The sequence below is a fragment of the Amblyomma maculatum genome, unplaced genomic scaffold, assembly GCF_055883805.1.
Source record: "Amblyomma maculatum isolate TAMU_Amacu unplaced genomic scaffold, ASM5588380v1 scaffold_20, whole genome shotgun sequence".
In the NCBI taxonomy this organism is placed as follows: Eukaryota; Metazoa; Arthropoda; class Arachnida; order Ixodida; family Ixodidae; genus Amblyomma; species Amblyomma maculatum.
Window position 1 is genome coordinate 4042233 of NW_028146745.1, and position 26485 is coordinate 4068717.

At 44.9% G+C, this 26485-nt stretch overlaps 1 pseudogene; it reads left to right on the forward strand.

Annotated features, from left to right (window-relative positions):
• Positions 1–22069: 22069 nt before the first annotated feature.
• On the forward strand, positions 22070–23669 carry LOC146171537 (uncharacterized; annotated as a pseudogene).
• Positions 23670–26485: the final 2816 nt, after the last annotated feature.

Below are 26485 nucleotides of genomic sequence, written 5' to 3' on the forward strand. Positions count from 1 at the left end.
TGATTGCTGCCACCTCAACCAACGCCGGTTTCTCGCCCCAATATCGTTACCGCAACCCAAATGAATGGCGTACCCATGACAATCGCCCCATCTGTTTTACTTGTTCTCGCGTTGGCCACATTTCCCGCCACTGCCGTAGTCGCTGGTACACGCCATCTCGTCAGTACACCTACGTTGACCGCCGCGGAGACTATGCCCCTCGCTATTCCCCACCTCGCCCCGACCAGACCCTTGCTGACCCCGGTTCCACTGTCCGTCCTGCCAACCGTTCACCATCCCCGCAAGCACGACGTTCGCGTTCTCCTCATCCTCGCCGCAGTTCGCCAACGTCCTACTCTGGCCACTTACCGGAAAACTAGCCAATGCAGCTCCCGGAGGTGACGCTGCATTTATGACCCGGACTGAAAAGCCTCTGTTGACCCCTGCCCTACAAAATAACCGTATCGACGTCCTTGTGGATGGAGTTCCCGTTTCTGCTCTAATTGATACAGGCGCCCAACTGTCCGTTCTAAGCTCCTCATTTCGTCGTCGCCTCAAGAAAGTCCTTACGCCAGCCGTCTCGTCCACAGTTCGCGTCGCCAATGGCAGCCCTGCTGCCGTGGTTGGCATGTGTACGGCGCGAGTTACAATTGCTGACCGTCATGCCCCAGTGTTGTTCACCGTCCTACATGAATGCCCCCACGACGTTATCCTTGGCATTGATTTCTTAACAGCCCACTCTGCCCTTATCGACTGCTCTAGTGGCCTACTTCGCTTGGACCTCCCGCTCTGCTCTGAAGACCCCTCCTGCTCACCCCGACTTCGATCAGCACAGTTTAGCCACCTTCCTCCAGAAACTGCCGTTTACATCCCTATGTCGCCATTCCCACCCGTCCCAGATGGCGACTATCTCGCTTGTCCCATTACTGATGTCATGCTGCAGCGGCACGTCACCCTTCCTCATCTAATTGTGCACATCTCCCAGAACCGCACCACTCTCCCAGTCCTCAACTTCAGCTTTTCAACTCAAGTTCTGCCCGAGGGAATTTCATTAGCTTCGCTGTCCCCGATGACCGATTGTGCCATTTCAGCTCTGTCTACAGATCATACAACTGCCGTCCCTGCCAACACCCCCTCGTCGTCCACATCGCGCCCTGATCCGCTTGACAGCATGATATCAGCTGATCTGCAACCTGAATTCGCCGCTGATTTACACAAGCTTTTGTTTACCTACAGTGACCTTTTTGACTTCGGCACCCGCCCATTGGGTCAAACGACAGTTGTAACCCACCGCATTGACACCGGGGACGCCAGTCCTATCCACAGGCGGCCCTGTCGTGTTTCGCTTGCCGAGCGACGCGTCATTCAAACGGAGGTCGAAAAGATGTTAACGAACGACATAATCGAGCCTTCCAGTAGCCCCTGGGCATCCCCTGTCGTGCTGGTCAAGAAGAAGGATAACAGTTGGAGATTCTGCGTTGACTACCGTCATTTGAATAAGATAACCAAAAAAGATGTATATCCTCTTCCGCGCATCGACGACGCGCTTGATAGTTTGCACGGAGCCAGCTACTTTTCATCCATCGACCTTCGTTCCGGCTACTGGCAGATTTCTGTCGACGAGAGAGACCGTGAAAAGACAGCGTTCATCACCCCTGACGGCCTCTATCAATTTAAAGTCATGCCTTTTGGCCTATGTAACGCCCCTGCAACTTTCGAACGGATGATGGACTCATTGCTGCGCGGCTTCAAGTGGACGACTTGTCTTTGTTACTTAGACGACGTCATTGTTTTCTCGTCCACTTTTGACAGCCACCTCTCTCGCCTTTCTACCATTCTCGAGCTATTCCGCCCCGCCGGCCTTCAACTCAACTCAAAGAAATGCAGTTTCGGCCATCGGGAAATCAAAGTGCTTGGCCACTTGGTTAATGCTTCCGGTGTTCAGCCTGACCCTGACAAGATACGTGCCGTCACAGATTTTCCCACTCCGCGTTCATCCAGCGATGTCCGAAGCTTTATTGGCCTATGTTCCTATTTCCGACGATTCGTCCCGAACTTCGCAGTCCTTGCTCGTCCGCTCACCCAACTCCTCAAGAAAGACGTTTCATTCTATTGGGGGCCTGAACAAGTTGCAGCTTTCTCAAAACTTATTGCTGCTCTTACTACTCCACCAGTCTTGGCCCACTTCAACCCTTTCGCCAATACTGAACTCCGTACCGACGCAAGTGGCCATGGAATAGGAGCTATTCTCGCTCAGCAACAACACGGCCGTACAAGGGTGATTGCGTATGCCAGCCGCCTCCTGTCAACGCCCGAACAAAATTATTCTATTACAGAGCGAGAGTGCCTGGCGCTAGTCTGGGCTATTACGAAATTCCGCCCTTATTTGTTTGGCCGCCATTTTACTGTGATAACAGACCATCATGCCTTGTGCTGGCTTTCCTCTCTCAAAGATCCTACTGGCCGTTTAGGGCGCTGGGCGCTACGATTACAAGAATACACCTTTTCCGTCGTCTACAAGTCCGGCCGGCTTCACCAAGATGCCGACTGTTTGTCACGTCATCCCGTCGACTCCCCTAGTCCTACAGACTCTGACGATGATGCATATGTCTTATCTGTCTCCGCCTTTGCCAACATTGCCAAGGAACAGCACCTAGATCCTTCTCTGCATTCCATTACCCTCCGTCTTACCTCCGACCGCCCTGACCCATCTCTCGCCTTATTTGTGCTCCACGAGAACACCCTATACCGACGTAATATGCGACCAGATGGCACAGACCTTTTGCTCGTCGTTCCACAGCACCTGCGTTCCACCCTCCTTGAACAGTTCCATGATGCTCCCACGGCTGGCCACTTGGGTGTCTCTCGCACATACGACAGCCTGCGCCGACGTTTCTACTGGCCGGGGCTCTACCGCTCTGTCCAGCAGTACATTGCCGCGTGTGAACTGTGTCAGCGTCGGAAGAAGCCCACAATTTTGCCTTCAGGTCATATGCAGCCAATACCCATACCAACTGACCCATTTTCCCGTATAGGCGTTGACCTCCTTGGCCCCTTTCCAGTTTCCACCTCGGGGAACAAATGGATCGCCGTCGCCACCGATTACGCTACTCGGTACGCTATTACCCGAGCCATCCCGACCAGCTGCGCCACAGACGTCGCTGACTTCCTTCTAGAAAACGTAATTCTTCATCATGGTGCTCCTCGCGAACTACTAACTGACCGTGGCCGCTGTTTCCTGTCGCGAGTGGTTGACGAAATTCTCCGTTCGTGCTCCGTCCGCCACAAATTCACCACCGCATATCACCCCCAGACCAACGGCCTCACGGAACGTCTAAACCGTACCCTCACAGACATGCTGGCCATGTATGTGTCTGACGACCATCGAGATTGGGACGTTCATCTCCCCTTTGTCACATTCGCCTACAATTCATCTGTCCATTCTACCGCTGGATACTCCCCATTTTATTTATTATTTGGCCGACACCCGTTACTACCCTTCGACACCTCTCTACCCGCGGCAGACGCCACCAGTACTTACACCAGTGATGCCGTCACCCGTGCTCATGATGCCCGCCGGTTAGCTCATGCCAGGCTCTCTGCATCCCAAGACTCTCAAAAGATCCGGTACGACAGCCGCCACCGTGATGTCCACTACACTCCTGGATCTCTCGTTTTGCTGTGGCTCCCGTGCCGTCGAGTGGGCTTGTGTGAAAAACTTTTGCCGCGTTACACTGGCCCTTACCGTGTTTTGCGCCCCGTGACCGACGTCACCTACGAAGTTGAATCTGTGGTTCCGAAGTCCACGTCCACAGCTCCAACCTCCGAAATAGTGCATGTGTCCCGTCTGAAGCCCTATCATCAACGTTCTATTTCGCTAACATAGACCGCACCGGGACTGTGCTTTTCCCGCGGGGGGGTAGTGTTACTTAGCTGTATTCGCTGTTTGTGATGAGGATGAAGAAGCGCAACAGACTCCGAGAAGACGACGACGCTGAGTGTTGTGAAATCGGTGCCCTCATCAACGTTAGTTGTGCGGACAGCTTTGGGACTGTAAATCTTCCACGTAACAATATGTTCAGCTACAGCTGGTTCATATTCCGTGGTTCTGCATGTTAACTGCTGTTAATTGGGGCGTAAGGGCGCTTAATTTATGCACAGAGCAAGGTCAGTGCTGCGGGCCGCAGGTTGCGCGGTGATATAGTTCAACAGGCTGTATGAGCGCGATGCGAAGGCAGAGAGCGAATATGCGTGTTTCTGCGGGCGCATTCTATGCCGTTATGTGTGCTAGTTCGCCCGCACCGCCCCCTTCTCTGCGCCTTCCCTCTTCCGCTCTCTTCTCTTACCATTAGCGCGCCTCCCTTCTCTACCCTTGCCCTTAGCACGCACCTCACCCAGACACCACCTCCAGCAAAAACATAACAAACAAAAGTAGAACCTGTAGAGCACTCGCTCGGTTGACGCACATGCTCAAAGGCTGCTGTGTGGTCTCGGATAACCTCCGCGAGCGAAACATACGATGCGCGCGGTCAGGAACAGATGGCTGAGATATGGCCGCTGCCTTGCCGGGAGCTGTGGCGCAGAAGTGAATAAGACAATTGCTAACATATTGAGCGCGACGATAGAAAATGTCGGCGACGCGGACGCCGATTTGTTTCCATAAGTGGTGGGCAGGGGCGTAGTGTGAACAGTGGGGTGGCTCGACGGCATCTGGGCGCACAGTTCTAATCCCGATCGTGTCGATAAAAGAAAAAAAAGAGTTCATTTTTTTTCTGCTGAAAGTTTTGTCCTCGTCAGGGAAAACCACTCCATTTTTCAATAATTTCGGCGCCTGAAAAGGGAAGGGGGTGGAGGGGGGGGGAGCTCGTTCGGTATTTTACGGAACATGTGCATATACTCAATAGTTGTGTGTATACCATCAAATAATGCTAAATTCCCGCCCATACAGCTTCTGGGCTACGTGGATCCGAGCGTCCAGGGCGTGCGCCTCTTGGAGAGCGGTGGCTGACGCCGTGCTGTCCGCGTTTACCTTCCATTTGTGATGTTTTAGTCTTTAATGGTGCGAGCGAGCTCGATAACAGGACTCAGTGCGTCCTCAACAAGAGCGGACGCTTGACGAAGAAATGCGAATGAAGAAAAAGTGAAATTGTAACCAGTTAAATTTTTCAAAATATAAACTTATATGTTTTTATCAATGATTCTTGCAAATTGGTCGTATCAATTGTCTTTTTCCATATCTTTTTAACAGATGTTACTCATAATAAAAATAAAAAAAGCAATTCAAATATGATTTGCAATGAACAGCATGCACTCAGTCAGTTAATTGGGACTATATACTTTCGATCTGAACATTTTTTCTGACATGCCAAATTGCTTCAATATATTGCAATAGCTGTGTATGAGTAGTATAACCAGACATAATTGTCGAGGGCGTTGTACGGCATCAATAAAAAAATTGCAAAAAAGGCCGAAAAAAGGAGTTCAAAAACTTTCGGAAGGTGTTTTGACCTCGAAACAGAGCCCTGGCTACGCCCCAGCTGTATATTGACAGGCATATATACAGAGAAGTATATTGGCCTAACAACTTGCTATGTACTAACTTTATATGAACTGATCTAAATACACAAAAATAACCGTGTATGAACTTCGCATTTACACAAGTCCATAGAGATTAAAAGTACGTACAATATTGATAGAGTCAATAAGGTGTTAATACAGATTCTAAAGACTGTTCACGACCATTTTTGTAAGGGTGGCAACTTGGTCTCTAGTTCCTCTGCCCTTGCGAAACCCGGCTTGCACGTCCGGAAGCTCCCGATCCACATACTGCTGCAGCCTACCTTGGAGGAATTTCAACATCACCATGCTAGCATGCGAAATAAGAGCGATCGTGCGGTAGTTGGAACAATCTTTGGCACTGCCTTTCTTTGGAATGGGGATGTAAACTGACCTCCTCCAATCCTGTGGCCACTGCCGGGTTGTCCAAATCTTCTGACATAATGTATGCAGAATGTTAACAGCATCATGGTTGAGGTTTTGAAGCAACTCAGCTGGAATGCCATCAATTCTGCTAGCTTTGTTCTTAGCAAGGCTGGCTAAGGCTCATTCAACTTCACTCTTCAGGATGCCCGGCTCGAGATCAGTGATCACAACCGTCTTATCTTGGGTTTGCACATTCGAGTTTTTCTTGCACAGTTCTTCTGTGTATTCCTGCCACCTCTTCTTTATCTCTGCGGCTTCAGTGAGGTCCTTGCCTCGTTTGTCCTTTATCACGCCCAGCTTAGCACAGAAGCTTCCTTTGATATCTTTGATTGTCTTATACAGAGCTCTTGTGTTCCTTAATTGGCTGTTGTCCTCAACTGCTTGGCACTGTACGTTCAGGAAGGCATTCTCATCTCTCCTTGCTATTTTCTGAAAATCCGCATTGAGAACCTTGTATCTTTCTCTTTCCCTCATAACTTTTACTATCCTCCTTTCCTCAGCTATTTGCAAAGCCTCTTGAGATAACCAGGTTGCTTTCTTGCACTTCTTTTGCTTTGGAACTAGCTTAGTAGCAACTTCTTGTATCAGTCCACATCTCTTCGGGCTCTTTGTCTTCTAGATCTAATTCTTGAAATCGATTCCTCACTTCCACAGCATATTCTAATGGAACTTAATCCAGATTATACCTGGAAGGCCTTCTAGTTTTCTGCGTTTTCCTCAATGGAAACTTAATCTTGGGAACAAGAAGCTGATGATCGGTGCCACAATCGGCCCCAGGCCTTGTTTTTACTGCTTGTATAGCGCCTCCCCATCTCTGCCGGCAAATAATATAATCGATCTGATTCCTGTACAGACCGTCCGGTGAAGACCATGTGTACAGGCGCCTCTTGTGCTGTTGAAAATGAGTATGCGCTATGGTCAGGTTGTTTTCTTGACAAAACTCTACTAGCCTCTGCCCAGCTTCATTTGGCTCACCAATACCGAACTTGCCTGTAATTCCGGATATTTCTTCACTCCCTACCTTAGCATTCCAGTCTCGTATGAGAAAAATGACGTCTGATGATGGGTGCGGTTTAAAAGGCATTGTAGGTACGCATAAAATCTCTCAACGTCGGCTTCTTCAGCAGTAGTGGTCGGTGCATAGACTTGGATAACTGTTATGTTGAAAGGGTGACCTTGGATCCGAAGTGAAATCATTCGGTCGTTTTTGGGGTTGTACCCTAGCACTGCTTTGCCCATTCTTCTGTTTACTATGAGAGCGACCCCATTCCTTCTCTTGGATTCGTGCCCACAATGAAAGACATAATGGTCGCCGGATTTAAATTCTCCCACTCCGGTCCACTTGAGCTCGCTGATACCCAAGATATCAATGTTCAGTCTGTCCATTTCTCGCTTGGCAATATCCAGTTTAGCTTGTGTCATAGATCTTACATTCCATGTTGCTATGTGATACATCTTGCAACAACGGACTTTCCGGTCGCTTCCCGACACATCCACAACTGAGCGTCCTTTTGGCTTTAGCCCAGCCGCTTCATTCGTCGTGGAGCTACTAGGAATCGCCCTTTGTTCATCCCCAGTAAAATGTGGGACGCCTTCCAACCTGGGGGGCTCATCTTCCGGCGCCATATCATTAATGGTATTGTGACTGGCCATAGGGTTTTCTTGGCAGGAAATACTGGAGTGGGTTGCCATTACCTTCTCCAGTGAATCACATTTTGTCAGAACTCTCTTCCGTGACCTGTCTATCTTGGGTGGCCCTACACAGCAGAGCTCACGACTTCATCGAGTTTCGCAAGACCCTCCGCCACGACAAGGCAGTGATCCATGAAGGGGAATTATGGAATAGGATCTAACATTGAATAGCCTCTAGTATGAACAAATGCAAGCTTTCTTACGACTCCCACCCAATCCTCCTAAAGGAAAATTGAAATGAAATATGGGACACAGGTGTGAAAAGGAAATGGAGGCTCAACGGCATTACCTGAAGAGAAAAACTGCTCACTCACAACTGATTGATGTCGGCATGAAACATGTGTAGCTATTGCTATGTGGGACTAAAGCCAGGGTAATTATTTCCCAGGATGGCAGTTAATGTATTTACATTAGCTGCAGTTCGCCCTGTTGTTACTACTTGTTACCAGATGTTCGTTCCAAAGGGCTCTCTTAGTGCTGCTGCTTTATGAAAGCATTGATGTGTGCAATAGAATACATTCTTTTAATCATAGAAATCCAGAAACCAGATCCTAGCATATCGTGTTATGTACTTAAAACAGAAGGTGGCTGTGACATTAAAACAACTAAAAAAGGGCCATGCATTGTGTTATATACCAGGTGTCCTAGCTTTCAGAAAATCGATGTGCCCTAGCCCAGTGCATTAATCCAGCTGCGGGCTGTTGAGAGCTGCCTGGCCTAGGCTGGTGTTTCACTGTTTAGCCCTATAATGATTAAGGCTATATAGTTAGCATTTAAACTATTGCTTCAAGAACAATTAGTATCAATAAGCATGTAGTAAACTGTCTTCTAAAACAGCTGACAGAAATGTTTGCACCAAGGTGCCTTCTATTTTGCTTTTTTTTCATTATCTTAAATGGCAGCAAGCCCAATAAACGATGCGTCTGCATGACAGCAATTTCACTTCATTGTCCCAAAACATGGCTCAGAGAACAAAATCAGCGTTTGTCAGTATGCTCTCCATGGTGTGGCTCTACATAATGTGGGTGAGAGGTATGCGTGAGCAGCTAGTCACATGACAGCTCGATTTGGAAGGCAGTGAATAAATCTATGGAAATCATACTGTGATGCAAACATTGTAGATAGCTGTTTTTCAACACCATCTAAAACTTTAGAGCTGATGCTTTGCTCTTGGAGCCAATAAATAAAGAAGACACTAATTAGTTTTTGCTAACTGCAGAAAAACCACGGCAAAGGAAAAGCCACTGGAAACTAGGGCAATCAACTCTGAATAAATATTTGTTCGTTTCACAAGCTTAGACCACTCTACCTAATTTAAAGTTTGATTAAATTCAGCAGGGATACTTGGTATGCATGGTTTGGTGGCATTAAGAGGGGTAAGCTTTGCTCTTGGGGACAGCTTCAAATGAAACAGTCGTGATGCGGCTGTGGAAGCTAAATTAGATGCCCCACCCCTGAAGCCTTCTAGCAAGTAAAATATTCCACTGGTCATTTTTCAAATCAATATATAAAGACCTTGGAAGCAGAACACTATTATTCAAGCTATAATATTGTAAGCTAAATATAAAAATGATTATATATGAATATTGCTCACAGAACCGTTGTATGCAAGGCATGAGTAAGGTTAAAACATTTACTTTGTTTGCCATTTATTGCTCAGCAACAAATTGCATGGTATCGTTTGACAAATAAAATGTAAAGAAGGAAATTCTTGCTGTTCTTTTTTGGTTAAAAGGAAGCCCTTTTGCTCCCCCATAGAACCGAACCCTGGGGCTGCCACCACGTAATATGCAAAAAATTGATTACTCCGCACATATTATATTACATGTTCTGCATGTCATGGACCATGTCATGCTCTGCCTGGTCATATTTACTTGAGGTGTAGCTTTAAGGTTGCTATGCAAAGAAAAGAGATGTCCACTTTGGTCACATTGAACATTCGAAACACATACAACATCATGTAACAATATTCTCCTGAACAAACTAGCAGAAATTATGCAACCTTTTCATCTACGACAGAACCTTTGTTTTCGGCATCTGCTTCCACTCTAGAGAGAGGCCTCAAAAACTGCCTTCATCAACATCACTGTTTAGAATTTTTTTCAATATGCCTCTTCAGTGATGTGAAGAATGTGTATTGCATTTGTCACTGCTGTTACATGGATTCAAGCTATCTCTAGAAATCTACTGCACAACATACATTGTGCTCAATATGAAACGAAGTGCCATCTTTGATTGTCAATGTAACACATTCATTATACAGGTTGGTACTGCATTGAGACTATACATTGTGCTCAATATGAAATGAAGTGGCGTCCTTAACTGCCAATATAATATATTCTTTGTGTAGGTTGGTAATGCATTGAGACTACATAAGTAGAGTCAGTATAAATGATGTGTGTGTCATATGCAATGCCCAAATAGTAGTGTAGTCTCTTATCAAATGCTTTGTATTGGAAGGGGGTGCATGCTTCTGAGTTCATGATGAGATTAAGCAGCACTTTGAGGGCAATGTATATGAGGTGGGTAACTACAGTGTGCATAACAAGTACACATACACATGCTTCCTGTACTTTGTCCTGTTGCCATTTTGCGTAAACTCTAAAAAGCTTGATCCGAGTGCACTGTAGATATAGCTTGTGGAAAAAGAAAAGAGGAAACTGCATGAAGAAACAAGAACAAGAATTGCTACCTAGTACAATGGCATTTATTCTTTCTTACTGTCCTTGTCCTTTAGCAGTGTTTTTTGAAGCTCCACAAAACCCATTTGAATGTTAAAAGTTTTAAGGAAAGGTTAAGCCAAAATATTTTCCACTCATCAAATCTTTGTTCCATGAAATACAGTGTTGTAATTATCTTGCAGACACTTTCCAGACAGAAATGTCCTTCTTGAGTACCACAGTTTAAAAACACACAGCCTGGCTGTTTGTGTCATTACCATGACTAAAACATAAATAGGTTAAGAAATATACAGCAATGCCTCGATAATATGAACCCTGTTAGTAGTATGGACATGTACCGACTCATATTACAAAAACATTTTCTGCAGATAAGCCTTGCAATGTCTTTACACTTCATTGACACGGAAGTTGGGTACTTGGACAATAAACAAGAGCCTATTGGAGCCCAGTGACCCATGTATTCTTCATTAAAATGTACGGCAATGCTTGCAAATAAAATCGGCACTGTGGTAGCGAGGTTTATATTGTAGAGTGTGAGGTCTTTCAAGGCTCTTTTGTTTCAGTAGGAAAGTAAAACAGAATGAATCACATTGGCTTTTACTCTGTGAAACTGCCATCATACCGTTCCACTATGGACAATATGTTTGTGAACCCATGAACTGTGAGGCATACTGAATCCTTCCAATCACACTGTCTGGCTCCCGAATCACTTCTCACCTAGGCACAGTTCGCTTGCCTCGGGATCCCTATGGCGTGGTTTTTGTTGTGCTCATGGGGTCGCGTCAGCTACAAAATGAGTAGCGCTTCAGTAAAGTTCTTGAGTGCTTACATGGCCACCACAGTGAATTTGAATTGACCTTTGCTCGCACGGTTCGTAGCTGCTGCCTCATCGTCTGTCCACATTTCTGACGTTTCTAGTATGCCTTCCCTGATTTATTTAGATGTTTCTACGCCCACTTTAAATTGAGCACTGTCGAATGAACGTGCATTTATGGTTCGATGACCGATGAGCACGATTGCTACTATTGACGACGCAGTTTTGCTTTATTGTTTTGTGGGCGCTAGTCAGCCCAATAAAGATCTATTAGTTGCAAAAGTAGCACGCACCGGTCCCTTTGATGCCAAGGTATATGTGTGCAGTGAGGATAAAAGACGAGAATCTGCAATGGCAACATTCACCAGGCGTTAGTCATGAATGCCGAAAGAAACATTCAAAAAGGAATGATATGACGGTCTGGGCATGTATACAATATGAAAAAAGGCTAAAAAATCTAGTGGAGCCTGAATTAGCGCAACACGGGAAAGATAACAATTATGGAAGAGGATCTACTAATGATTAGCCTCGAACAAATGCAAGCTCTCTTTTGCCTTCCACCACATTCCCCTAAAGGAAAATTAAAATGAAATACGGGACAGATGTGTGAAAAGCAAATGGAGACTCAAGGCGTTGCCTGAAGAGAAAAACAGCTCACTCACAACCGATTGATTTCTTGGATGCGGTTCAGTGCTGTAACATGCAAGCTAAAGCATGAGGATTTCGGCACGAAACATGTAGAGCTATTGGCGATTGCTATGTGGGGATAGAATGCCAGGGAAATTAGTGCCCAGGAAGGCAAGTATTTACATTAGCTGCAGTTTGCAATGTTGTTACTACATGTTTGTTCCACACGGCTCTCTTTGTGCTACTGCTTTATGAAAGCATTGATGTTGGGTGAATGTAATTTATTTTCATTTGAGAAATGTTTGTGCAATAAAACTCATTATTTTAATCCTACAGTTCCTGAAATCAGTACTTAGCATATTGTGTGATGTACTTAAAACAGAAGGTGGCTATGACATTAAAACAACTAAAAAAAGATCATCATGCAGTGCGCTATATACCAGGTGTCCTAGCTTTCATAAAATCGATGTGCCCTAGCCCAGTGAATTAATCCAGCTGCGGGCTGTTGAGAGTTGCCTGGCCCAGGCTGGTGTTTCATTATTTAACCTTATTATGATTAAGGCTATATAGTTACATTTCAATTATTGGCTTCAAAACCAATTAGTATCAATAAGCAAGTAGTAAACTGTCTTCCAAAACAGTTGACAGAAATGTTTGCACAAAGGTGCCTTCTATTTTGTTTTTTTCTCTGTCTTGAACGGCAACAAACCCATTAAATAAAGTGTCTGCATGACAGCAACTCCTCAGCAGTGTCCCAAAACGTGGCGCAGACAATGAAATCAGCTTTTGTCTGAAGTGCTCTCCATGATGTGACTTTGTATGATGGGGTGAGAGATATGTGTGAGCAGCTAGTCATATGGTAGCTCGATTTGGAAGCCAGCTATGGAAATCATACCATGAAGCAAACATTGCGAGAAGCTGTTTTTCAGCATTATCTACAACTTTAGATCTAATGCTTTGCTCCTGGGGCCAATAAATAGGTCACTAATTAGTTTTTACTACCTGCAGAAAAACCATGGCAAATGGAAAGCCACTGGAGACTAGGGCAATCAACTGAATAGTTCTCGGTTGGTTTCACTAGCCTAGACCACTCTACCTAAATCAAGATTGGATTAAATTTAGCCGGGGTACTTGGTATGCATGGTTTGCTGGCATATCTTGTGGTCAGCTTCAAATGAAAGAGTCGTGACGCAGCTGTGGTTTTAACTGACATGGTGGAAGCTGTCTTGTAGTCTCTTATTAGATGCTTTGTATTGGAAGGGGGTGCATGCTTCTGGGATCATGAAGAGAATAAGCAGCACTCTGAGGCCCATGGTTTGATTTGGTTTGTGGGGTTTAACGCCCCAAAGCAATTTGGACTATGAGAGATTCCGTAGAGGAGGACTCCGAAAATTGAGACCACCTGGGGTTCTGTAACGTGCACTGATATTGCCCAGCACACGGGTGCCTTTCGTTTCGCCTCCATCCAAAAGCGGCTGACAAGGCAGGGATTCGATCCTGCATCGTTGAGAACAGCAGTCGAGCGCCGTAACCACTGCGCCCCTCCAGCGGAGACTTTGAGGCCAATGTATATGAGATGGCTAAGTATAATGTGCATTACAAGTACACATACACGCTGCTTCCTGTACTTTCTCCTGTCGCGACTTTGAGTAAATTCTAAAGGGCTTGATCCCAGTGCACTGTGGGGATAGCTTGTGGGAAAAGAAAAGAGGAAACTGCGTGAAGAAACAAGGAGAACAAGAATTGCTAAATAGTACAATTGCATTTATCCTTTCCTACTGTTCTTGTCCTTTAACTGTGTTTTTGCCAGCTCCATAAGACCCATTTTAATGTGTTGTGTAAAAGTTTTAAGAGCAAGTTAAGCTGACATATTTTCCGCTGAACAAATTTTTTTTCCATGAAACACAGTGTTGTAACTATCTTGCACACTTTCGAAAGAGAAATATCCTTCTTGAGTCCCACAGTTTAAAAACACACAGCCTGGCTGTTTGTGTCATTACTGTAACTAAAAAAGAAATAAGTTCACATATACAGCTACACTTCGCTGAAATGTATTTTTGTGACCCAAGTATGTTTCATTATTAAGCACAGTAAAGCTTGCAAACAAAACTGCCACTGTGGTACCGAGGTTTATATGGTAGTGTGTGAGGACTTCTAAGGCTCTTTGTATTTGCGCAGGAAAGTAAAACAGACAGAATTACATCGCTGCTACTCTGTGAAACTGCCATCATACCGTTCATTGCACTGTGTACAATATTTTTGTGAATTCATGAATTGTGAAGCACACTGAGACCTTCAGCTCACACACTCTGCTTCCCAAATCGCTATTTCTTATGTTGAAATAGTTAAAGTTAGTCACCACTGCAAGGCTTGGCAGCTCATTTGCTAGTCATTGCAGAAAATGAATTAAGCTGCCCGCTTTAACCATCCTGTTATGACCTTATCCTGCAAAGCTAAGGTAACAGTCTGAATAGATGGAAAGCAGAGTAGAGAATCTGTGAATGCAAGCAGCATATTCAATCCGAGCAGAAAAAGAATGAATTCAGGTTAAGCTACATGTGACCTCAGTGTCAACAAGTCATGTGTTACATCCATGCCTCACAGCTTTCATAGTGGATCAACATCAGCATTATAGAACCAATACCCATGTGATAATGCTTAACACACGATGAAAAGATAAGGTAATTAATATTTGCAAATGTGGTATGAGACCATGCACAGTGGTGGCCATACAGCAAATGTAAACTGATATGTGAGAAAAAAGAGTTGATCACTTTGCAAGGCGCAAAAAAGTTTAGGCGAGCAGCAAATGTAACAAGGACTAAAAAAATCTGTAATGCATCCTACATTGTTGTAAGGTTCACACACGTACATTATTGATATCACTCAGTAGGAAAGTAATCATGGGCTTCACAGCAAAAGGAAAGCAGCAAATAGGCACGGACATGAGCATCGACGACATCTGATTTTGATGCCATCGGAAATATATCAATTGGTACCCCTTAGCAAAGAAATGCAGCTGAATAGATACTTAATACCAATGAAACTGAGTTGGCATGGAGTCTGGCGAGAGTAGAGCTGTCAAAGCAACAAGTATGGGATGCAATGTGTGCAACTCCATAAAAGCATCATGTCAGTATAAAGCCTATATACATCATTTGTCTAAGCATTTGTCCAATGAACTTAACTCACCCAAGTTATGCAGGAAGAAAGCAGACTGTAATCACAATAATTTCTTTAATTGTTTTCTTTCTTTTTAACCTAATATGGTTTCATGCTCAACATGCCTTAGGTACACCAATGTGTCCCTATCATGAGGCACAGTTGTATATGATGTGCATTTTTTTCATAAGCATAACCTCCCGCCATACTGTATTTTTTTGGCATCGCGTCTAAATGTTTTTTTTTTTAAGACCTGATGTGGTGATAAAGTGTTTAGCCCATCGCATACAGAAGTGTTCAGTCGACCGATTCATCGCACAGATACTTTTTGCAGACATAGGTGCACATAGCTAGCAGGAGATAAAAATAATCAGGAAGGTACTCTCAGAGTGACAGCTGCCGCGAAAGTACACGATATTTTCACAGTTTGCACAGTGCCGTCGAGCCCCCATATCAGCACAAAGCGCAAACCGCGGAATATAGTGACATATTAATACCTCGAAAGCCGTGCAGCTAACGTCGTCGAAGGGCTCGGCGCTCGCACGGGAAGGGCTCGGCAAGCGCAGCACATACACGGACCGCGATCAACACAGGCGATCGACACATCGCGGAAACAACGTCGTGTGCTCGTTTCTGTTGCAGTCACTGCGACCAGCGGAACGGGTGCCAGACTAGCTGTCACCAAGTTAATTTCAGCATTAGGAAAACACAGTGTGTGACGAACTTTGCAAACATGGACAGTCCTCTTTCTTGCTAGGTGGCAGTCACTCAAGTCGTAAACACATTCGCAACACATGCACAAACTTTTCGATGCGCTGGGGAGCCGATTCGTGCGCATGAAAATCACCGTGAACTACTGTTGCCGGCTGTCGGCCGTGAAGATCCTCGCGGCTAGCGATAATCACAAACACATCGAGACACCGGTGCGACCTAATACACTTCGCCGGTTGGAAGATCACTGCCTTCAGCTCAGCGCAGATAACAGTGGCGCATATGATCCGACTTGAGGGGAAATCACAGTCGATAGGAACACTAGTATTAGCAATGCGCTCTAAGTATATTGGTTTTTGCGGCATAGCAACAACTACCATCTACGCTCTCGCTCGTCGCTTCGCTTCGCACCGCTGGCGGCCATGTTGCCTGGCAAGATCGAGGAGGAGAAGCCAGGGACGTCGCCTACAGCGCAACCAATAGCTGCAATCCGGTATCCTTTTTGATCAGCACGTGCGGGCAAAAATTTGAGATTGAGTCAACTTTTCTGCGGACGAAGAATGCGGGTGTGCGCTATTGTATGCCCCTCCGAACCGGTCGTCTCGGTGCGGCCGCATGTGTGCGGAACGGGTCTAAAAAGCAACCGTACAGCGGCCTTTACTGACATTCTTCCTGTCCTGAGGCAGGCTCTCTTTAGCGTTGTAGTTAATTCAAGCTACAGACGAACGAGTATATCGCTGTTTTTTTATTCTTCACATGACCTAGACGTGACTGCTACGTCACAGCCATCTCGCAGCTGCTGACCACAAACATGTACAAAACGAAATTCGATTATAAATAATTCAGTGATCGTATGCAAATATTACGTGGTGATCCGTGTACAGTAATGTCTCACGCACCATTAGAACGGATAAAACGCGTACCCAAAACATTTTTTGTCTATACTCCTTAAAGTTAGCGAACGTTGCTAACACGGCTATATACAAACAGCAAGCAAGCCTAGCTGTATATGCGCATAAATAAATGTATACATGCACATGATATATACCTTCTGGCACAAAGGTTGCGAAGTGGTCCAGAGCAGTCGGCATGTTGAGTGCACACTGGAGGACACTATGGATATGCCTACGGATACTCCATTGCAACATCTTGCATAAAACATACCGGACACCAAGTACCTAGAACACATTATTTGACATTGCTAAGGTTTTAACGGTAGCTCAGTAGCTGGAGTGCATATTTCATATGCTTTATTGTCATAAAATGAAAGATAAACCAACACCAAAATACCTCTCCATGGCACATATAAGCTATATACAATGGAGAGAAAAAAATGAATAAGGCCTTAAGCCCAAACATTTAGAGGTCTAACATTGTTTAGTATTGCTACCTGAGAGTCACTGCAAGCAATGTCCGCGATAGGATCGGCTCCCTCACAATTATATAATGCTTCTTAAGAGGCTCCTCGATAAGCGAGTGCAGCTCTTGATATCTCGCGTGTCATCCTGCAATACTTCTTGAAATATTTCGGGTCACCAGACATAAGCATCGGCATCTGCAAGAGCAACAGCAGTATTAAAACCCAAGCAAAACCGGAAAAAAACCGCCTGCACAATGATTTCTACAGCATGAACTCACCACATTATAAAACTCGGACTCTTGCTTCCGTTCTGCCAAAATCGTCCGCGTCCAACACTGCATCGGGCTGGCCGTATTCATCAATACCTTCATCTTCTTCAGGAGGTAATAATGCTCCAAACGCAAGAGAAGGTTACTGGAGCCACCAGCTGGTTAGAGCCGAGTGTCGGCTTGACTGTCCGCCTGATCGAACAACATGCGACTTTCTTCTGCGAGCAAAAGCCTCTTCTTTTCGTAAATAAAGAGCTCCTCGAAGAGCGTGAGCGTCTAGTTTTTCATTTTGAGCGAGCAGAGATGACACGGCCGCCGAAGGCACAGTGACCTCGGGCAGACTCTCGAACACAACGCTAGAACTCCCTGTTGCGTACGAAAACGAAAGTTTAGGTTATATATAAATTAAAATATATCGTACAATGCAATAAAAGCTAATACATCATGTTTGAGATTTATTTTCTGGAAATAATTTGTTTGGAATCACCCGCCGCTCGCGCCGCACAAACATATATCGCCGGGTGTTGCCAAGCATGTGAAACGGGCTTTACCGAACGATAACTACTAAGCTCCCCTTAAATTTCGTACCTCATGGCCCTGATGCATTTGGCCATCAAACTGAAGAACCGTCCTATTTTCCGTGTCGAATGAGTGAGAAAGTTTCGAATGTCGTAGGGTGCTGCCTAAAACTTTCGCCAGAACGTTTCATTTTGCGTGTGCTTTCAGTATCTTTCCCTTCAATTCCTGCTTCCTCATTATTTTATTCGCGTGTTATAAATTCTGCTTGGAATGGAAGGCAAATGTGTCTCTGGGCCCAAAAATTTTATGTTGAGCTCGGACACGTAATTATTCTATGTAGTAGTTTTTGTTTTACGTTTTTTTATTATACGTTTAAATAAAAGTGATTTTAACGTGGTTTCTCAGTGTACTTCCTCTCCTTCATTTATGGTTTGTGGAAATTTTTTACGTTTGGGCAGTACACGCGGTAGAGTCTGGTCAAAGGTTAATATGGGAGGTTCTGACGGCAGCCATTGTCACTGCCGTTGGGTTCGGTTGAATGTTGTAATTAGATAGAGCACTGCTTCCACGAGTCTGTTTTTGATTCTGCTGGATACGGTGATTCGCTGCCCATTGCATCGAAGTTCCGTGTGTGTATGTCATCACTATGTGGCACAGCCGGCATTTTGAACGGTGTGAAGGCAGCGAACCGATGCGCTCGCTTCGGTTTTGCCCGGTTCCTTGCAGAACCACTTCTTAAAGATCTAGGTTGAATATACCAAGTAAGCATTTCACTCCTTTTAGGTCCTTCAGTACTTACAGAGTGCCGCCAAATAGCACAGGTTCGCCTACATTTTACGCACACGAAGAGAACGCCAAAACTAAATCGCATCGAACCGCTCCTTTAACTCTGTCAGAAAGTGTGTGGGGTGAGATAGTGGCGCCGTGCACATACACGACGAAGCTACCATGTGCAGCGTATCACATAATTACACGGAATTCCGCGCAGCACAAACGCCCACAAGAAAGGGAGCATATTTCGGACACAAATTCTACCCCACATCCTCTCCCGTTGCACGTCGTTACTACTCCGTTTTATTGCGAAAGCAATACTACTCTAAGTTTCGAGCCTTCAGCGTAGCGTGGTGGTAGCCATGTCTTACACATGGGACGCTGTGACGTCATACAACACGTGACAGTAGGGTGAGAGCTTGGCTACATACTCAAGTTGCAGCTTGAGGCTGGCAGGAGCTGCCAACGTGCGTATCTCGTTTCGCATGGGATGGTTATGTCAGAATCAGCCTGCTGGGACCCTGGCATTCATATTACCCCTATAGGCCACTAAGGCCCGTTCATACGGCTTGGTTAAAGAGAGGCTTTATATGTGGGCTAAGGAAGAAGAAAAAGGGAAGAACGCTCGGTCAGCCGCAGCTCATGCTATTGCTTAATATTTGGTTTAGCAGTGTTGAATCCTTGTAATTTTTTTTGAAGGTTTAAAATCTACCCCGAAGGAACTCTGTTTAATTTTGGCCAAAATATTATCCTAGATTTTGTATTATAAATGGAACCTCGTCGTTTAGCGAGGACGTTAGAAGACAAGCCATTTGCTATGTGCTCCAGTTCGGGTAGATTCGTGTTTAGTGCGTAAGAATGTGAAAATATTTTCTGACTTCCGCAAACGCTTGGATTTCAGTGACACAAAAACCACTAGATAACAGGTATTTAAAACGTCCAGCTTTCTTGTGCACAAGTTATTGATGTAAAGGTGAGATAAAATATTTTAGAGCACTGCAAATCTGCACAGGGCTTAGCTTTGCTGCTGCTGTTGTGGCACTGTATGCAGGCGTCGTCATCGCACTTTTACAGTGTTAGATACACTAGCCGAAGTTAAGCAGTTCCGCGTTGCTCCTGGAGAGCCGTGCTGCGCAAGCGGGAGGAGCAGTGACGTCACACGGTACGCAGCTGGCTCACTGGAGCCGTGCGCTCCGCCATCGCCGTGCACGCGCCTCACCAGTCTGCGCATTCCAGAGGAGTGATCTCTTAGCTGCGGCAGACGCACTGGTGACGGCGCGTGCATGGTGGAAGTAGAATGGTGGCGAAGACTGGGCCCAAAAGCGGTTCAGCGGTACCGCAGCGTAGCCACAGGTCGGGGAGCCAACCACTCAGATTAAGAAATTGTACTACTACAAATTAAATTGTATCAATCAACATAAAAAGAATAGACATTTTCGTAACTTCGCTTGTGAATGAGGTAAGGTATTTTATAAATACATTCTCATTTTTTAAGCCTTGCAACACACTTATCGCCCCAACCCCTAGATGTTGCATCGGTCAGGAGGCGCTGCAGAGGTAACCAAGGCAACGGAGAGAACGAAGCTGACAAAGCACGGAACGGTTTCTTATCGCTGTCTGCTGCTGGTCGGTCGGCTGTGGTGCGGGCCTTGAAGCGCCCGGGAAAGCGTAATTTAGTTCGAAAGTCTGAAAATGTCCCTTTTGTGAAGATTTCGACGTCCTGTCGCCGTTTGGTGAGATTTAATATCCCCCTGCAACCGTGTTTTTTGGTTTTGTCCCCTTCGTCCTGTGTTCAGTGCGAAGTCTTTTTGCAGCAGTGTGTTGCGCTCAGCGTTTTATCGCAAGATAAGCCCGCACAAAGTGAGGGAGCGATGCTCTGTGGCACGTTGCGACAGCGTGGACTCAACCGTCGGTGTCTTACCGCTTCCCTGCTGTCTTTCACCGGTGAGCAGACCTGGAGGTTGCACATAGACTCAATGTATGCTCTAATGCTCCTGTGTTAGGCACGTTTGTTGATTTTAAAGCTGTCTGGACTGGTGCAACCTTGAAATTACCTTGAAAACTGCTGTATACTTTCTGCCGAAGAATTTAAATATGAAGAGTGATCCCAGTTCTCTATGCTCCACGCATGTTTTGATGCATCTAATAATTCATGACATTTTTATTTCAACTGCAGCTGTCATAGCTTTGTTTTCTGTACATGCATGTTTCTTATCTGGTGATGTTTTGTGGCAGGCTCATGAAGCTTTTTCCATGCTTCGGCTGTGATCATTGAGATGATTAGCCTGCTTAAACAGCGCTACTGTTCGTGCTGTCTGCGACATGCATTTTTATTGTTGTGATATGTTGCTATATTGTATTGGTTGATGCAATAAACCATGGATATGAAAACCACAATGGTTCACTTGGTACACTCTGTTGCGAACTAGGCACGACTGCACTGTTGCACCAGTGTTTCTGGACGGCACCTTACTGTGCTGAGGGACAAAGTAACTGTCCAAAGTACTTGCATGACTTGCAGCAGTATTTGTATTATGAATTTTCATGCGTGGTTTCTATTTGGAAGTGTTGCTGCCTTTCTATGCCGCCACCTTTGCCAGCCACTTCCATTGTGCTGGAGCAACTGCTTATAAACAAGGGCGTAAACAACAGAAACTCGAGTTCTTTTAGATGGCAAAGGTTGGCGTGCGCTGAAGGGCAACAACCTTCAAAAGGTGTACGCTCGTCAATGCAACGCGGCGGTTTTTCTTTAACTTGTTTATATTTCGCACCAAAGTGAACGTATGCGTGACGTCATTTAACGTCATGGCCGCCCACTCTTCATGGGTCGCTGGAGCCCATGAGCCGCCATGGTTTGTGCGTATGGGCGTTTACAGAGCCTTGTCTACGATAGTACATATACCTTGGCACGTGCACAGCTGGGCGCCTCCCTTTCGTAGTTGCCAAGCTTGACGCTGTCCGCGCGCTCAGCTACTGCCGCGCACACGCCCCGTCGGTCTGCGCATTCCAGTGGAGTGATATTTTAGCCGCCACAGATGCAGTGGCGTCGGCTCGTGCGCAGCTGTGCGCCTTCGCTGCGTAATAGCCAACCATGACGCATCGCTGCTGCGGCCGCTTGGTAGCGCCGCACATGCGCAGATGAGTGGCGGTATATATATATATATATATATATATATATATATATATATATATATATATATATATATATATATATATATATATATATATATATATGTATATATATATATATATATATATATATATTGTTACTGAGCGGTATTCGCTGGTGGTGTTGACAAAAAAGAAGTGCGACAGACTCCCAGAAGAAGAAGACGCAGACGTGTGCTTTGCTGTGCGGTGTGTTGTGTTGTGATTATCCTCAGTGGTGTAGACAGCTGCCGTACTGTAAATATTTCCTGTAACATCTCTTGGTGGAGGTGAATCTTTCGATCCCTGTCACAATCTGGATCTCCGCAGGGGCAGACGCATCGCTACCACCACTATGACTACTGACGCCGCACCTGCTGTCGTCATGGCCTATCCCTATAACCCCGGAACCTTCTCTGGGACCAAGGACGTCGATGTCGACGACCGGCTGGCCCTATACGAACGATTCAGCAAGCACAACAGGTGGAATCCCACACTAATGCTCGCTAATATCATCAAATTTTACTAGACTGGGACAGCGCGGGTGTGGTTTGAGGCCCATAAATATGACATTAAGAGGACAGAGTGGGCGAATTGCAAATAGTGCGAGCACCATGCTTACTCGCTGCCTGTTTCTTACGCAGATTGCCTTCCTCGTTTGTTGCCACTTCGACTATGCTTAGTTCATAGCTCCTGACGTCACAACTCATGTGCACTCGCCGCCATTGCCGATGTTCTTGGATGAATCAGCTAGCCACTATACGAACTGACCTATCTCTCTTACGGATCATAGTCTTCATCTGCCTGTCACCATACGTGTATGCAATCCGTGCAGAGTGACCGTCACTCTACGTCATCCATACCTCGTCAAGCCCAGTCACGAGACGTTCAAGGACCTGCCTATAAATTGCGTGCTGGACCGTTGCTTCATCAGTGGGCGAGGTGGCAGCAGTGCGAGCACCATGCTTACTCGCTGCCTGTTTCTTACGCAGGTATGTTATCTTCAGAATGCCCCTTGTATTCGCTCTGATGATCGATTTCTACTGCTGCTTCCTTGCCCACACTACTGTCGCAAGTGCTTTGCTTAAGTTTCGCTGTACTCGCAAATTGCGGCTTGTATTAGTAGACTTCTGAGGAGTGGGGGTGTTGAAAGTAATCCTGGTCCTCCGCCATCAGCGATGGTTACTCACTCTCAAAGTAATGTGAGCCCTTCAAATTCGGAAGCCGCCACCGGTCAACCGTCGGTGTCCGATATGTTTGCTGAGCTTTTGAACGGACAGCAAAAATTAGCTCAGGATATCGGTGAAATTAAATCTTTTCACGAATCTATTAATACACGTTTTGAGACATTTGAGTCGCGCGTGGCTGCTCTGGAGTCCTCGTTACAAAAGCCCGCCGCCAACAGTGGCAGTCTCAACAGTGAAGTTGCACGTCTAAATTCCGAAATTCACAGTCTTTCAAATAAAAACGATGAGTTGGAAAACCGTGCACGTAGGAACAACTTAATATTGCATAGTCTGCCCGAATCCTGTGATGAAAATAATGAACGTCTCTCCTCTGACATCGCAAATGGTTTGAGAAAGAACTCAATATGAGCTGCCCTCAAATAGAGAGGTTCCATCGTCTTGGAAGGCCTTCACATGACCGTCCCCGTCCCGTGATCATGAAGCTTCTGGACTTTCGAGAGAAAGCTTCAGTGTAAAAAATGGCCACAAGCTTAAGGAATCCGAATACCGTATATCGGAGGACTTTTCAATACGTGTCCGCAAGATCCGAAAAAAGCTTTGGGAAGCGACTGAAAGTTTCAGAAGCAATGGCTGCACGGTCCGAATACGGTTTGATCATGTATTGATAAAGTTCGGTATAACTGGTACAGTTTTTCTAATTCACAGGAAAAAGCATCCCATAATGGGTCACTAAGTAATGCTACTAATGCAGTCGCCACTTCGCCTTGACTACCTCATCACAGCAATAACATCCGTGTGTTAAATTTAAACGCTAGAAGCCTGCTTAATAAATTTACCGATCTTAACTCCTTGTTAACTGCTCATTGCCCTCACATTATTGGTGTTACTGAAACTTGGTTACATGTTAACATATACGACTCTGAAGTTGCGTTAAGTGGATTCACGTTGCTGAGAGCTGACAGACCGAATGGTAGAGGCGGTGGTGTCGCCCTCTATTTACAGTCACATTTGAAGTTTTCTGTCCTTGAATATCCATGTGAAATTGAATTGCTTTTGTGTAAAGTTCATTTGGAAAACGCATTCACATTAATTGGAGTGTTTTATCGGCCTCCTGGCTCTGATGATAATCAATTATTTCTTCTAAGAAAACTTTTGCATGATTTGAATCCGACAAATATAATACTTATGGGAGATTTTAATGTGCCAGGTATTCACTTATCTTCTCTTAGCAATACCGGCCATGATCTCTCTTTGTCAAGAAAATTGTTGCACCTTTCCTTATCACTTGGCTCAAACAAATTGTTCATGCGAACACCAGACAAGCGGCAGTCCTAGATATAGTTTTTCTCAGCTGTAATCTATTCGAGAATGGTTTCCAGTGCTGTGTTACTGATGGCATATCGGACCATAAGGCTGTATTATTCTCAATCAGCTGCACTGTTCCCAGAGCCCGGTTCGAGTACAGCAGTTTTCGTGACTTCAACCAGGCCAATGATGCTATAATTGACACATTAAGAGAATTCTTTGAAATGCTTGAAGATTTATCTCTGACCAGTGATGTTGATGCTGTTGTGGGGTTTTTTGAACATATTGTTAAAACATGTATTAAACACTTTGTTCCGCTGAAAACAAAAAAGAAAAAATAGAGATTTGCCATGGATAACAAGAAACCTACTGCATTTGTCACGTCGTGTTGCAAGGTTGCGTAAGTCGAAAAGAAATGGCAGTCCTGTCAAAATTGCAGAGTTCAATGATGCCAAGGAGGAGCTACGCATCAGGTTAAAGTCTGCCGAGGATTTTTACTATTCCGTTACATTGCCAAAATTAATAAAAACGAACCCTCGCAAATCCTGGAAATCGATACTACCCAGTAACAGTACTTGCAACAGTTTTATAGTTAACGGCGTTTCTGTTTCTAATTCACTGACAATTGCTTCTGCTTTCAATTCCTATTTTCATTCTGTATTCACACTGAATAACTCTATCGTTCCTTCTTTTAGCTGTGACTCTTACCCCGCCATCGAAGATGTCGTCGTCTCTGGTACAGGTGTTCTCAATATAATCCTTCAATTAGATACTAAAAAGAGCTGTGGCCCAGATGACATACCTAACTCCTTCCTTGTGCGCTACTCACTTTGGACAAGCCGATATCTTACCACAATCTTCCGTAAATCATTATCCACCAGCACTGTTCCCCACTCCTGGAAGCTTGCCAAGGTCATTCCATTGTTCAAATCCGGTATTACTCAACTACTGCAGAACTACAGACCTATCTCCTTAACAGCCCATTCATGCAAGTTACTTGATCATGTTATTTTCAAACATATCATTGAATTTCTTGAAACCCACAACATCACATTTACCAATATGGTTTCCGTCAAGGCCTGAGCACCACTACCAAACTAATTGAATTTGCGCACGACATTTCTCAGTCATTAGATCTAGGAGACAGGTCGACAGCATTTTTGTTGATTTATCCAAAGCTTTCGACACTGTCCCACACCCTAAACTCCTACACAAACTTAAATTTGTTCTGAAAAACCCTTCCTTGGTTGGTTGGATATCCAGTTTCTTAAATCAGCGTTCGCAGTCGTTTTGCTTTAATTTATCTGTTTCCACTCCTGTTAGTGTTTCATCCAGCGTTCCGCGAGGTTCCGTTTTAGGCCCGCTTCTTTTCTTATGTATTAACGACCTGCCATGTTGTGTATCTGTAAAAATTCGTCTTTACGCTGATGACTGCGTCTTATATCACGAGATTAATATACCACTTGACCATGAAATACTTAACGACTCATTTTCTAATTTTTGTAAATGGTGCAAGGAATGGCAAATGAATATTAATTACTCTAAAACTGTTTCCATGTCCTTTTCTGGACGCCCATCTCCTTCACATTTCACCTACAGTTTTCACGGTCAGGATTCAGAAAGAGTCACCGGATATAAATACCTCGGCCTTCATTTCTCTCATGACATCTCATGGTCCAAACACATTGACATCATATGTAATAAAGCTTTTAAACGTCTCGGATACCTCTATCGTACACTGCGTAAAGCCCCAAAGGATACCAAACTGCTCACATATAAAACACTTATCCGCCTCCTTCTTGATTATGCCTGTATCGTATGGAACCCTTATAAGAAATCCGATATCAAAAAATTAGAATCAGTTCAAAAGAAATCAGTACGCTTCATCTTTCACAACTACGGCCGCGATTTTTCCCCTTCTTCCCATAATACAGATTAAGGTCTCACCACCCTATCATCTCGCCGTCAAATAGAATGTTTGAAGTTTGTGCACATACTGGTTCACTCTCAGCGCCTTCCATCACTAAATAATGATTTGAACATTAGCAAGCCTTCCATAACTAGAAGTTCCCATAGCCTAAATCTCATCACTTTCTTATCCCGCACTCAGACATTGAAACATAGCTTCTTTCCTCTGACCATTGAGCTCTGGAATTCGCTGCCTGGACACGTCCGCTCGCTATGAATTGAAGAATTCTTGACAGCCATTGCTTCCTAATGCCTTTTTATGTATGTGTATGTATATATATATATATATATATATATGTTTGTATTTGCTT